The sequence below is a fragment of the Ascidiella aspersa genome, chromosome 3 (assembly GCF_963924565.1).
Source record: "Ascidiella aspersa chromosome 3, kaAscAspe10.2, whole genome shotgun sequence".
NCBI lineage: Eukaryota > Metazoa > Chordata > Ascidiacea > Phlebobranchia > Ascidiidae > Ascidiella > Ascidiella aspersa.
In genome coordinates this window covers 11,213,987-11,230,322 of record NC_139449.1, presented here as the reverse complement: position 1 = coordinate 11,230,322, position 16,336 = coordinate 11,213,987, and positions in this window count along the sequence as shown.

The window sequence follows — 16,336 nt, the reverse complement described above, 5'->3', positions numbered from 1 at the left end:
CAATACGGTTATTTTGTTAAACAGACAACATGCAATGGTATACCAAACTTTAAACTAAAAATGTCTTACAAAACAGGAAAAAATACAAAACAAAATATTCGCTCAAATCTTGCAAAGTTTTTGCAGAAAAGTTGTTAAAAAAATATCTTGTGGTAGGATACGGGCTGGTGTCCTAACCTTAAGCAAAAGGTCTTCGTCAACTGTATTAGATTGTTCCGACTTAACATAACCTAAATTGGTCGTAAAAAATAGCAAATACAAATGATGAGGGAACAAGAAACAATTAAAAATTAGTAGCTCAAAACCGTACAAATCACAAAGTAATGAAACATATTTCACGTTTAGTTAACTGTTTAGTTGCAATTTCAACGTAAAGCATACAGGATTAACTTGTGTTTTCTAAAAATGAAGGAAATGGTGGATACCTTCTTTACAAATGACTACAAAGATGGAAAAGCAGTTGATCAGCCTCTTTCTTGATCACATTACATTTAAACCGCCTCCCTTTTACATCGTATTTGCAGGTTTATATGCAATGGTGCAAGAAATAGGTTCGATTTAGTGCACAAATATACAACTAAAACCCTATAGTTTAAATGCATTGAAAAAACATGGGGACGGCTTATCTTGCTGAGGGCCGCATGACAAGCATTGATTACGTCAACCGGCCGCAATAACAGCCTTTTAAACTGTTTTATCTTAAGTACATTTAAGGAATGTGCAGTAAGTTTAGTTGCGTTTCTTAAGCTTTTATCTTAAACTTAAAGAGATCACAAAACGCACCTGACAAGCAAAGCGAGTGGGAATTGTTTTGGTATACTATAGTATTACCCTTGAATTTCGTACAACTTCTTATTACAAGTCGATAGAAAAAAAGTACAAAGTGATAAAAATGTATGTTTTATATTTTTTTCGATTTGCCACCAGCGCACCTGACAATATTTCATTGCGCACCCGTTAAAGGGCTCTGTTTTACATTGTATAAATACATGCTAACGTTTTAGCAGCATTCATAAGAACCAGAATGGATAAGGCAAATGTAACGAGTGTAATTTGAACGTTAGGCTCCGAAAATTGTTTCTTGATTAAAAAAACCCAAAGAATATAGTGTTAAAAATCAGCAAATTCATCCTGTTAAGACAGAATTTTGATTTTCAAACGTAATATGCGACTTAGATGCAACAAATTGAAAATTTAAGGTGCATGTGTGTTTGACACAAGTTATTTGTAATGATGAATTTCTTAGTTTTGCACATGCAAGCCGGCCTAGCTTATACTAGATATTCAGATAAAGTGGCAGTTAATTAGCAATAGCAGCTGTCAATAATGTTAAAAAACATCAATGCGAAAAATTCACGAAATTGTCGCTGTACAAACCTAAAACTGTGACGGTTACATTTGCGCAGAACGTGGGAGACAATTTGAACTCCGCATGTTTAACTTTGCAATTAATTATTACAGTTAAATATTTTCCAGCACACTGAAATATTATCCAAACCACGTATGGTGGGTGGGTGAGTTATATGACACCGCTCTCAGTTAATTGCTGTTTATCCATCCTATTTTTATTGCATAAATGGCGTCGAACACAAGCTGTAGAGTTTGGGGCAGCTAAAACTCGAAAATCAGGCTCGGGTTGCTTTTTACCCGACTTCTCAGCCCTGTTTACAATGACATCACACGACACTATTCTTGCTTTTAGGCTTTGACATTCAGAAAAACTTATGTTACCATGTATTTTTCTGATACATTTTTAGTTGCTTAGCTATTTTCAAAGTAAATGTTACAAATTGACAATATTGGGTAAGCTTCGTAAAATTGAATTGTTATTGATAAAATAATTCGGATAAAATAATTAGGTAGCCCAGCTGTCATTTTGAACTAGATTTTAATTTGTTTTGCCAAAAATTAATGGGTCGGGCGTAACCAAATACCAAGAATCAATGGCTGAACGACAAACTAGTAGGCCAAAATGGAATAAATACAGTGACAATTCGTATTGTTACGTAATAAAAGCTGCATTGCCTAAAATTAAATCGAGTCAAATAGGTAGACATTCATCCGCCAAAATGGTTTGTAATTTGAGCATATTACAACAAAAAAACATTTAAATTAGTTTATCTTAATAATTATTTTAATATTGTATATAATATTAGCAATATTTTCATATATTTGAGGTACATTTCTCAGATTTTAATGACAGCGGAGACATACCTTTTAGCATATAAAGTTTAGATTTTCACAATGTTGATTCTTTTCGCCAGAGGTTGTGTCAGCAAGGTAGTAAGTTATTTTTTCAATTGTTTATTATGAAATATGTTTAGTTAGTCTTATCATTTGGCAAACAAGTTTTAGTTGTCCCCAACTGTAAGTCAAAGAGCGTTTTACAAAATAGTTGCAAAACGTTTGGACTTACCAAAATGGCCTCACCAGAATTTTAGACTTTGCTCAGGAGCAAAATTTTCAGTGTTTTAAGTCAACTTGTTAGTAAATCCTGGATATGTTGAATTAAAATCTCAATCGATGTACTCGTTATTGTAAATCATTTAGGCAAAGGTTTACACTAAACGTAATAACTTAATGCTAAACCAAACGTCCTTGGCGCTGGTTTAGAACTAGTCTAGAATGCTAGCATATTTTCGGGTGCTGGTCTGGAGTTCCACCACAGTTAATAAATCAATCCACATTATTTGGGTTAGGGTGCCAGTTAGCGTTTAAATGTGAGTTGGTCCAAGTAGAATTATATAATTGTTTAACAATAATACTTGAACCACCCTAACCCAAACGCTTACTCGCACCCTAACCCAAATAATGTGCGTTGTGGTAGGATTCTAGACAAGCGTCCATTTTCGTCCGGAAGTTTCTATTGCTAACAATATTTGGGTTTGTGTGCAAGTTAGCGTTTGGCTTTGGGTGGGTAAAATATTATTCTACTAGACCCGTGCCACGTTAAGTCTTACAAATTTGAGAATAGCCAAAATTTAGTCTGGTACAAATTTGCGTGCTGATATGAGATTATTTTAATTGTGTTCGTTTTATTTTTGAACCATAACTACCCTAATTTATTTTTATTATACGTAAGTCATGAACGATGTGTTATTAAAATTATGGTCTACTAGACAGGTAATTATCGGTTCACGAAAGTCGCCACACTGAAGCAAAGGTTCTTAATAAAAGAAAAATCGTAAGTTGAAAACATGCAAAATGTAGCCTATTGTAAAAAAAGTACAAGCGCTGGTCAGGCCTAAGCTGTTTATTAATTATGTTTAAAATGCGCTGAACAAATTCTTTCACACAGTAAGAATATTAGTATTACCTTATAAAGATACAGCCCGTGCGAAAGAGAAATTTAATCGACTGGTATGATATTCAAAACATATATATAATCGCAGTGCCAAATCGCTCTCTGGTAGGTTTAATAAAGAAGTGTAAGTTTAATAAAGAACAATTGTAGGCTATGGAATTCTCACCTATTCGGACTCTTCTAAACTGTTCAAAAACAATGCTACTGATAATTTTATAAAGTAGCCACACTCATATGATGTGAATTTAAAGTCCCTTTTTACCTGGCTCACTTTTTTTACCCTCCACGACATGTCGTATTTCTCACCTGCTGCGTGCTAAAAAAATTACCTACGCCTGTGCTAAGGCAAACGGTCTCTATAGCAAGGAAAAACTTCACCTGTTTGTAAGGATTATCGTTCATCATTCTGAACTAAAAAAGGGAGCGCGCACAGTACAATCTAAATCAAAGCTCTTAATCAAAATTGCATGTAAATGTCATTAAAGTTTTATGCCGCGTGTTTAGCCTATGCTAGAAATTATTGTGGCAATTTAATAAAAAGCAATGTTGTTTATAATGTTTGCACCGCTTTAAAATGCTGGGCGAATGATAACAAGTCACAAACGAAAGGAAAATTTAGTTTAGTCACAAACAAAGGACATTTAGTTTACTTTTTGTTATACGTGTGTGACTTTCAGTCAGGTGTTTTGAATTGGACACATCATTTCAACCCGCACGACTTGGAGAGTTCCAAACAAACAAAGTGGTGGTCGCTAGATTTGGCCCTATTGGTGATGTACACAATCAGCCCTTTCTTGTTCTACTTAAAAAACAGCACCTCAAAATTTACCGTCGGATAAATGAGGGTTCCACTGCTTCACCAGTGTGCCGCCGTGTGCTTTTTTCCGCAGTCTGTTTTTACTAGAGCTTTTTTCAAGTGTGATATAGTCATAAAATTAACAACAATAAAACTTTCACCAAGACTGTCGTTTAAACCGTATGCAACAATCCAAGTTAAAATAAACGAATAACTATTTTTGTTCTAAACCCCCTGTTTAATGTTATGTTTATTTAAAACATCATTCAACAGGCTATTAGCCAATCAATAATGTATACAGCTATGCAGCAACGGCATAAAACCTAAATATGACAATTCAAGTAAATGTTTGCTTTAAATCTTATTTATTTCTTACGTGGTTTATTACATTTGAAAGCATCGTTTTAGACTCACAGCGCACTATATGTATAGTATTGATACTTCACTCTCATATGGGATTTTTAAAACTTTTTTGCGCTACAACGTGTTTCTAACAAGTATTTTAATACCCGAAAACGTGATAAACTCTAACGTTCAACCAAAGTGCATGCTCTGGTCGTTCCCGACAGGTACATAAATATAATAGAGGTATTTAGCTCTGCGTGGTATATTCTAAGGTGTCTAACATACAGCGTATGAACTGTCAACAGTGGCGCATTAAACGATTGGAGCATTATCTCTGAGACATAATCCTGAAAATACATACAAATTTGTAACAAAAACAGACCCATTGTTTACTGCTATGGATGTTTAGTTGTTCACCCACGTGTCTACTGTCAATTGTCAAACATTATATAGGTCCTCTGCGAGTAAAAACGGTTGCCGAGCATTGATAAAATTCTGCCGAAAAATCCAGTAACTGAACAAATTGTTTGTTTGCATCAATAGGCCATAAAAAGCTGATAAAGGGCACAAATCCGCTTAAATAGTCTGCCGTCGATTAAATCGCGAAAATCCAATTTGGTCCGACACAAATTGTACAAAACTTTTTTTAGCAGTTCTTGCGATTTGCTTTTTCATGCGTGTTCAACGTTTATAATTATGAGATGTCAGATAAGTGGTGTCTTTCGCCTCTAACCGCTTCATATTTCTTATTGGTAGTTCACCCTAAAAAAAAATAAGTTTTTCAAACTTTTTGCGCTACGTTCGAAGATATTTTGTTGCGTGTGGGACTGAACGTTTAACATCATGACCAAAATATAAGAAACATAGTTTATTCTTCAATAAGATGTATTTCCGGCAGATATGGAGCAAGCGTGTACACGATGTTCGAATTGCAGTAATGTTAGACAACATTAGTGGTTTTCTGACGTTCAACTAACCAAAGTACTTGTTCTGGTCGTTTTTTAAAAGGTATACGTAAATATAACCTTGTTATATTTAGCTCTACGTGATATATACAATGGTAGCTAATATATGACGAATGTTTTAACAGTGGCGCATTGAACGATTGACGCACTATCTGAGAAATAATGCTGGAAAATACATGCGTAACAAATACAATAACCAATTGTTTACTATAAAGGATGTTTGGTTTGTCTGTTTTTATAACTAACATTTGTAATAACCTGAAACGTGATAAGTTCTTCACTAAATTGTTTTTGAGGCAGATATGGAACTAGTGCTGCACACGACGTTCGAATTGGAGCAATGTTACGCGACGTTGATTATTCTGGCGTTTACCCAAACCGCATGCTCTCATCATTCCTGAAAGGTACATGATTACAATCTTCGTATAAATTAGCTATACGTTTTATATTTAAGGTTTTTTTTACATCTGGCGTATGTGCTTAGAGTAGCGCTTTTAACGAGTGTAGCACTATAGCTAAGAGATAATTAATTATTAGGCCTAAACATACATATTAAGTAAAAGCAAATTGTTTCATGTCTCAATAATTTTTCGCGTTAGTTAACGACGTTTGACAGCATCTCGTCAGACAAACAGCTTCTCTCTAGAGAGAGAGAGCTCTAAATATTGTTTTTTGACTCTTATAAAGTATACGATTTTGTAATCGAACAAATTTTATTGCGTGTTAAATCATAAGCAAAATAGCATACCGGCTCTGATTTCTTCAAACGTTTTTTCAACCTAAATGCCCTTTTTCTTGTTTAGCGTAATGAAAATTACAGATATGAAAAAAAAAAGATATGGAAAAAGTTCGCACGTATGTTCGAATTGCAACAGCATGCGTTGGTCGTTCCTGACAGGTACATCAATATAGTCTTGGTATAACTGAAAAGGGTAGCTAACGTATGTGTCAACAGTGGGACGTTAAACGATCGGCGCACTGAATATAAGACACAATTTTGAAAACTGCATGCCAACTTCTATCCAAAATAATAAAATCAATTGTTTACTGGTATATATCGTCACGCTCATAACCAAATTGCCTCAGTCATTTTTACTGATTTTTAAAGTTTTGATTCAGACTCTCCTTGTTACCATCCCCTTCCATAGAAAATGTGCTTAGGCCTTTTTTAGGTAATTTTCCATGCGTTTTTGCAAAAAATGACTTTTTTTCTATGGGTGGGGTCTATGGGTGGGGAATGGCCACAAGGAGTGACTTAGGCAAAAACTCTAAAAATCATAAAAAAATGACTTAGGCAATTTGGTTATAAGCGTGACGATATGTTTACCCGCGTTTCTATTGGCGATTGAGGTACTTTTTTCGGGGTTTTGCTGGACAAAGGGAAAACCTTGTAAGCCGTGGGTAAAAAACGGTTGCAAAGCAGTGGTATAGATTAACTCTGGCACCGATCAACCGTTATAAATTAGAAAATGCGAATTGTTTAAGTCAAACAGCGCCATTATTTACAGGAACCCTACGTAACGGCCTGTCGGATGCCAAGCGCTACATGAAGTGCCTTTGAACTGAATTAATATAGACGCAAAGTAAATAAACCAACATAAGACGAAATTAATAAAATCGGCCTAGCCCTAAAAAATGACAAAAACGTAAATTGCAATAGTCTCGCATCTTGTTCTGGCTTCCCCGTAACTTGACTCCTTATTTTTCGCCCTGGTTCCACAAATAACCACAAAATGGTGTCAGTTCCTAAAGTAACTAATAGGTGCCAAAACGAGATAAGAGTACGGAAAACGAGATAAGAAGTATAAACGTGAAGGCGAGGTGCTAAAGTGGAAAAGCGATGGTTACTAAATAAAAAAGGAAGATTAAAAATAACAACAGAAGTACAAACGCTTAAATATAGAAAAAATAACGCACACACAAACGATAAAATAATTCCTGCGTCATTATGTAATATTGTTATTTCATTCTCATAAAACATGGTATTGCGTGTTGCAACACGAGCAAAAATTAGAATAGCGGCTGTATTCAAAACCTTCTTTTAATGTTTTTTTTTTAAACCTAATCGATTTTTTTCTTGTTCTGCGTAACACGAGTTTTGTTTTACAAAACTATACCGTCTAAAAATACACCTTTTTTGCATAAAAGCCTTGTGTATGTTTTTTTTCTCATAAGCGTTTATTTTATAACAACCGGAGACACTAAAAAAAAATATTTAATAAAACGTATTTTATGCAGATATGGAACAAGTACGGCACACGATGTTCCAATTGCAGCAATGTTATGCGACGTTGGCTGTAGTCTAACCTTCAACCTAAACCGCATGTTCTGGTCTTTCCTTGATATAACTATTTGGCTCTTGCGTGGTATACTCTAGGGTTGCTAACATGTGATGTACATGTGTCACTCGTGGCGCGTTGAACGATTGGAGCACTATGTCTAATACAGAATAAATACTGGAAAATGCATGCCAACTTGTAACAAAGTACCCTTTTATTTACTGCTATGGATGTTTAATTGTTTATCCACGTATCTATTGTCCATTTTATTATTTTTTTCGTGCCTGTGCTAAAAATTTTCAAACCTTATAGGTCCGCAGCGAGTTAAAACGGTTGCCAAGCACTGATCGACTGTCAAAAAACTTTGTCACTCTTCGACTTTTTCGGGAGAACATTTTTGGTTATAGCGCAGGGCATTGCGTGATCAAGTAAGAGTAAGTGCACAAATTGTTTGAATCAATGGGCCATAAAACTCGATTCGGGGCAGGAAATCAGTTTAAAAAGTCAGCCGTCGATTAATTCGGCGAAAACCAAGTTAGGTCTGACATAAATAAAACGAAACGATTTCAGTCCTTGCAAAAATCAGCTCTCGCAGTTTTTTTTAAATGCATGCTTGATTTGTATTGCTGCATCTTTTCTGAATTACATCTGTATGCCTTCAATATATTTTTTTACAAGGATAAGATGTCAGATTTCTGGCGTTTTACGCCTGTGCCACACTGAAATAAACTGCCCGCAACCTGTTTACAACTGACCAAAAACCAGCAACCGGGTCCAACCCGCGTCTCATTATACATAAAAACTTTTCTGTCTTTTTATGCGCCAATTTGGGGACGCATATGCAATAAAAACGATTTATATTTGTTTGAATATAACACGCACACACTCACAAAGTCCTGAAAATTGTACTCCATTGCAATCTAATACAGGGTGGTCCAAGGTTGACAGCATCGCGGGCCACAATATTTTTTTGATATACTTGGTGGGCCACATAAAGTAGGCTATATATGCGACATGCGTGCTAGGAGCGATCAACGATTTTCGTAAGGTCGGGGCATGAAACGTTTAAAGATAACCAAAAAAAGCATCGTTAAAAAGTAATGCGATAATGAGACTGCTGGCAAAATGGTGAAAAAATAGCGTATTTGACAACAGAATACTGCATTTATAAGCGTAGAATGTTTTTTAACTAGATTTATTTGGCTAGAATCGCACAATGGAAAGGTCCAGGGCGTTAACCTTTAGTCACACTAAAATCCTGTAAAACAATACTTTCCCCAAGCGCTATCTATTTCATCGTTCATTTACCTTAAAGTGGCAAAAAAAATTATATAGGGTCGTACTTTTTATGTTATGTTTACTGGTCCAAGACGTAAAACAAAACGCAAATGTAACCTACAGCTACAAGTTGGCAAAACACCCTTTTTATAAAGTTCCATATACGACGTACTGCGACCTCTAACCGGTCTAACACATACCAAGATTAAGCGTTCTTACCACCCCTGGATTAAAACATGATGGGCGATAGTAAACCTGTTAATTTCTTTGATTAAACCCTCAACTTATGTATTACAATAATGGCCCGCGGGCCTGGGTTTGAACCACCCTGAGCTAACAGATAGCAAAGGGATTTTAATAGTATTTGGAAAATTAAACCGGACATTGGTGCTTTGTATTTTTAGCTTCAGTTATTTTTCGCAACAACTCCGAAGATTATACAATGATATTTTGTGGGTTTCTAGCGTATGGTTATTCTCCGTTTCCACTTTGGTGTAAAATGTAAAAACAATTGTATGTTTAAACTGCTGTCAGTTCATTCAGTAAAATAAAAAATGTAGTACTTGAGTTAAGGTATTATATTTAATAATTCTTGCAAAATAGCGATTATATAGGTTTCAGAAGAGGACTGGAGACGAATTTTACTAAAAAAACAACTTTATATATTTTTTTGCCTCCACACTTTCGTGAAAAAACTGCCCAGGTCTCAAAAATTTGCGCAAATTCGCAACAAAATGCGGCAACACTTCCTACTAACAAAAGCAATACCCAAGTATACGCGATAAATAGCGTTTGTTTGGTTTAAACTTGCAAACATTTTAATTTACAAGGAGGAGTTGACGCATTGGGTGCACACAAATCAAAAAAGCCCCGAAAGCTGTTTACAAACTGATCCGACCCGCAGGGCCTTACATATTGCCAACTTAATATATATAGAAATATACATGTTACATTTCTTTATTGATGTTAGTAAATGCTAATTGTTTTAAGTCACTTTTTTCGTATACGATTTGAAAGCATATTTTCAGATAAACAGCGCCTTATCTACTTTTGGTAGTTCACTCTCAAAAATAAAGGTTGCAAAAATTAGAATAGCGGTGGTATTGAAATTCCTTATCATGTTTTTTTTTCAGCTTATGGTTGAATTTTTTTGTTTTGCGGGATTATGCCGTTTAAAACTATACCTATTTACTACAAGCTTTATGTCTGCTTTTTTTCATACAAGCGTTTATTATAACAGGAAATTTGCTAAAATTCTTTACTAAAATGTATTTCATGTAGATGTGGGACATGTGCAACACACGATGTTCGAATTGCAGCAATGTTACACCACGTTGGTTGTATTCTGACGTTCAACCCAAACCACATGCTCTGGTCGTCCCTGACAGGTACGTAACGTAAATATAATCGTGGTATAATATTTAGCTCTGCGTGATATCTACAAATCTAACATATGACGTATGGGTCAACAGTGGCGTATTGAACGATTGGCGAACTATATCTCACAGATAATGCTGAACAATGCATGTATACTTGTAACAAAAACAATTGTTTACTGCTATGGATGTTTCCCACATGTCTTATTACTATATCGTTTAAAAATACACCTTTTCGCATAAAAGTTTATGTCTGATTTTTATAACAAGCGTTTATAACAGGGGTCGGCAACCTACGGCCCGCGGGCCGGATCGGCCCGCCGAAGTAATTCATCCGGCCCGCCGTCTCTTTGACAAATTAGACACGAGTCTATTTTAAATACTTTTTGACTATTTTAACTGCGAAAAATTTTCGCGCTTCGCGCGAATGTTCATTATACCTCCGGTTTGTTTACGTTTTGATGCTGCCTTTTCAGCTATAGATCAGCAATTCTTTACCGTTGCGCCGTGGTAGACGTTTTTTTACTTTCGGCATTGTAATAAAAACTTAAATTTAGAAGAAATACCGGTATACCAAAATAAAAATCGCGCTCGCTACGCTCGCCAGGTGCGTCTTGACTTTAAACAGTTAACAAACACTGAGCTAGATTAACTTTAAATGTTATCGCGTTCCCTCAAAGTAGTTTTATTACACTTTTCATTCGCTTTGCGTCAACAATTTACTGCCTCTGCAAATGTAATTAATCACGTTTTTAAGTGCAAAAAATATCCCAGGCCCGCCTGATTCACAGTTGTTCTAATATGTTAATAACACAATTCTTAGTTATCATTTTGTGCGGCCCGCAGAGACCTTTTTAAGTTTGGTTTGGCCCGCGATTGGAAAAAGGTTGCCGACCCCTGGTTTATAATAACCGGAAACATGATAAATTCGTCAGTGAAATGTATTTCATGTAGATGTGGAACAAGTGCGACACACGATGTTCGAATTGCAGTAATGTTACGCGAAGATAGTTCCTGACAGGTACATAAATATAATCTTGTTGTAACTACATTAGCTCTGCGTGGTATGTTTAAGGGTTGTTAACGTATGTGTCAACTGTGGAGCATTGACGATTGTAGCACTACATCTAAACGATAATGCTGAACAGTTCAAACCTATACTTGTAACAAAATCAATACCCAATTGTTTACTGGTATGGATGTTAACCCAAGTGTCTATTGGCCATTTAAGTACTTTTCGTGACTGCAGGGAAAAATTTAAACCAGTTGCCAAACATTGATCGACTGTCAAAAAATATTCTAGCTCTTCGACTTTTTCGGAAGAACATTGTTTGTAATCCCTCTAGGGCTAGGCATTGCATGATCCCGTAACTGCACAAATTGTTTGTTTGTTTGTATCAATGGGCCATTAAAACTCGACTCGGGGCACAAATCAGTTTAAAAATCAGCTGTCGATTAAATCGGATCAACCCAATTTGATCCGACACAACATGCACATGTGCTGCTTTTTGTCTGAATTACATCTGTATACCTTCAAAAAGTTTCAAAGTTTGAGATGTCAAATATCTGGAGTGTTTCGTAAAAAATGCTGTGGTCGTTCCTGACAGGTGCATAAATATATTATTGGTAGAACTATTTAGCTTTTCGAGACACCTAATTATATTGACGCTTAACTATTAGGCGAAGATTATCGCGAAACGTAATTGGTCGCCCGAAAAAACGCTGACACTACACTAAAAGGCTAACTATACATTCAAAGCAAGCACCGTAAAAGTGTCGCCGCAGCGACAAGCCTTTATCTAGAACTTCCCACTCGTGTATGTACAGTACACTTATACGCTATCACTTTCAATTAACCGATATAAATGGCGGAATTGGATACGCTTCCCATTTTGATTTGATTCTTATATCTTCTTCGATGAGACACTATCCGGTGACCACCATTGTTGCAAAGAAGTTTTACGGTAAAATAGAGCTGTGCGAAGTTTGCGTAAATATCACGCCACCACGTTAACTAATTGTTTCATTCGTCAAATTTTAAAGAGCTGACTTTTGTAAAGGTTTCGTTAGTAGACAGACTTTGCAAACTCGTAAACCTTCGTATAATCGGCTCTTCCTTTCTTATTATAGAGGACAGCAGTATAGCTGAATGCTGGCGACTATGCCGGCCGAACAATCAACCATAAAACCAAGAAATTGGTTCCAAAAAAATGAATGCAATTTTTCGAAAACTCATTTTACCAAAAAATTAGTTATTTCCACACACACTTAATCTAATTTATTCTTTCAACCCCCTACATCCAACCCTACAGTTGGCGGGCATTAATTTTGTTCTAACATTCTAAAAAAAAGTTCGCGCCTAGGAAAACTTTGTTTGGGATTTGCTTCGTTCCTGTCTCTCTGTTAATCAAATCTTAATAGCATAAAAGGTCGATGCATAATATGGTATGTTTGACTGTGCGACTCAGAACCTTGGCAAACCTTTTTATTAAATGTAAAATTGTTCTTACGACAATAATTTTTGTTTCAATTTTACAATTTATGGAACGCTTGGCAGCAAAAGTATGTTCGATTTCCACTAAATTGGACTATGAATACCATTATATCGAGCAATTATACGAATCTGTTATGCGGCTAAATGCCACTTTAAAATTCCTACCAATTTAACCAAATACATGAATTTTTTCATGCTTCGCGAATTTAAACGGGTTTTGATCTGCATGTTTGCACATGAGTTCGCTTAAAAACAGCTTATCTATTGAAAAAGTTTTCCGAAATAGAATAAGAAAGGGAGACAAGTGTAGCCACATATAATACTCTGGCATCGCCCTGCGGTGATGCCAAATGTCAAAAAAAAATTTGCACCCTTATCGCAACTCTTGGTTAACCGTGTTTTTCCTTGCCTTTGTTATCGCTTGAACATGCCGCAGTTTATACATTCATTAGGCGAACATAGTATTTAAATTAGAGACAAAACTAAGAAACCCGAAGAATTTGAGGCAATTTGCTTGTTACCAGAAGGTCTCGATTCCAGTTTTAAGCTCAAAAAAGTAATTGCACAACATGTGTTTAACGCTTTTATGTAATATAAATTTGAAACTAATTTTTTTTTGTCATTTTTTTCGGATCCTCCTTTTGGTAGGTGATATTATCGTTTTTTGTTCGTTTTCGTCGAGGTTTAACTCATCGTCGGAAGCGGCAATGTTTTTAATGTTATTGGGTCACGCGTCTTAAGCTAATGCGAAACCAAAATGAAATGCAAACGCTGTTTTTCTTTTCTTATTTGGTCAATCGAAAACGCAGGATATTTTTTCTTTTTCGCCTTTCATTCATTCGGGTTGGCTGCAAGCGCGTGTTCGACAATTAACAGCAATAAATCAAGCGGTCTTCGATTTCTTTCTCGCTCAAAACGTCGAGTTAGGCGGTGCTGGTGTTTCTCGCTGTCCGCGCTAATATTGTTGGTGTAAGACGTGCTTGTATTTCAGCTAACTTGGCTCACAGCTTGGCGAAGATGTTGCGCTAATCGCATAACACCCTGGAAAACAATCTTCGTTTAGAATTGCAGGTGTGAAAGACGTGCTTGTAATTTAGCGTAGTCCCGTACATGGTTCTAGCAAAGTCAATCACATAAATTTCGCGAACTTGTTTTCATTTTTCGCCTGAAATTTGCACACTAAGCGATTTCGCAACTAGCGCCTGTGAAGAGTGTCGACGACGAACGTGTTCGTCATTACAATCGCTATTTTATTACGTCATACCTGTCACTTTTTATGACGCCATTAACGTCAGACGGAAAACAGTGAATTCCCTAAGTTAAAAATTCGGGACCCTCTTTGGATTTCTGGATACGCCCTTACATAAAGCCCTTTACCTTTATCTAAATCCGTATTTCTCAAACTGTGTACCTCCAGAAATTCTTAAGGTGTTTCGCAGAACTATTGTAATTTCAGACAATATACATTCATATAAAAAACATGCAGGCTCGCATACGAAGCTTAACTGCACACTGTCAATTAAACTCCTGTTTAGATAACTTACAGTACTATCCTATGACATTTACCTATATATTGTCTCGTCTTGCAGTAGGGGTGATTGTTATGATGATTGAAATGGAATGGCATGTACCGAAGTGCTATTTTTTTTCTTTTCTTTCTACACATACTAAAATTTTAAGAACCATTATTTCAAGATATTTGTTATATTGACAATTAATTTATCCGTAATTATGACTATTTCCTATTGAAGTCTCGCGTTCTTCTGAAAATGTAGTTGCATAAGGCGAGCGGAGTTTAAAAGTGCTTTATAATTTGCAATGCCTATTTTTTGTTGGATTTATATTGTAACACAATTTGTTGTCGAAGTACTGAAACAGTTTATACTGCCTAAGGCTAAGCTAAATAACTAAACCTTCTACATATTTCCTTCTTTTGTGGAAAAAACAAATCAAAGTAGGACAAAACGTTTGGTTTAGGTGTATGGTTAAATTTTGCTACTATGAACAATCCATGGATGATTATATATATATGCAGTACTATACAAAATGTTTTCTAAAGCCAGTTAATTCACTTAATGCAGCATGCAGCAAGGTGTTTTCGTCCGAAATACTGTTGTAAATTAAATATACACCCACAACCAAAAAGTTCTTCATTTACTTTTTAGGTATCACAAGTAAATCGAAAATTATTTTTACCCAAATTTCCTAGGAATCAGGTAAATTTTATATAGCACAATTCCATGTTTTTGATTTCATTATAAATCGTGAAACGTTTCTAAATAAATTACAAGATATCTTGTCTTTATACAGGACGACATACTTAAATTACAAATATTATTCAAAATACTTTTGTAAGGAGATAACATATGAAAAGCCAGAGCCAAAGATTGGGAGGGCCTGCCATACATAAAAAAACGGTAGCACAAAGTTACCAATATAAAACATGTTCTATTTTTTCTGAAATTATTCTTCTGTCCTGTTTTCTTAAATGGTTTTACATTTTGGAGTTTGGTTTTGTTGTATTACGATGTGTCGTAATACTTTCAGTTTGATAAAATATTTCCATTTTATTTGTCATTCGGGTCAACCAGACAGAAGGGTGATATTACACTATAGGTCCTGAGTCAATGATTTCGGGATCGTAATGACCAAGCAAACACGGGTCCCGAGCCAATGAGACAGAGCCATAATTGCCTGAGCAAAAATATAAAAGTCCTGAACCATTGAACCAGACCCTAAATGGATTAAGCAAAAAGAAAAGTTCCGAGCCAATAAGCCAGAGCTATGATGTTCGGAAAAAAGACGCTTAAACATTTTTCTGTATTGTTGGAAAACGTGTTGTACTTTTTATGAACATTTTCGGCCTGTGCTTAAAACTTAATTAGCCAAAGGCTCACACACTTGTCTGTATTGTTGGAAAACATGTCTGAACATTTTTCTTGTGTCATATTTTTCCTGAAATGGTAACATTTTTCAGTCTGATTTCGTTGTATCGCGGTATGTCGTACTACTTTCAATTTGTTTCAATATTTCCATTTCTATTTGTTATTCGGGTCACACAGGCAGGAGGGTGATATTACAATAGGATCTGAGCCAATGATTTTGGGGTCGCAATGGCCAAGCAAACATAATGGGTCCCGAGCCAATAAGCCAGAGCCAAAATGGCCTGAGCAAAAATGAAGAGTCCCGAGGTAATAAGCCAGAGCCAAAATGGCCTGAGCAAAAATAAAAAGAGTCCCGAGCCAATAAGCCAGAGCCAAAATGGCCTGAGCTAAAATGAAGAGTCCCGAGCCTATGAGCCAGAGCCTATATGGCCTGAGCCAAAATATGAAATTCCCGAGCCAATGAGCCAGAGCCTAAATGGCCTGAGCATAAAGAAAAGTCCCGAGCCAATAAGCCAGAACTATGATGTTCTGAGCAAAAAAAGTCGCGTGCCAAATACCCCGAGCAATTGGCAAATGACCGCTTGTCCAGTGTTGTAAATACAAAAGAAAATTTC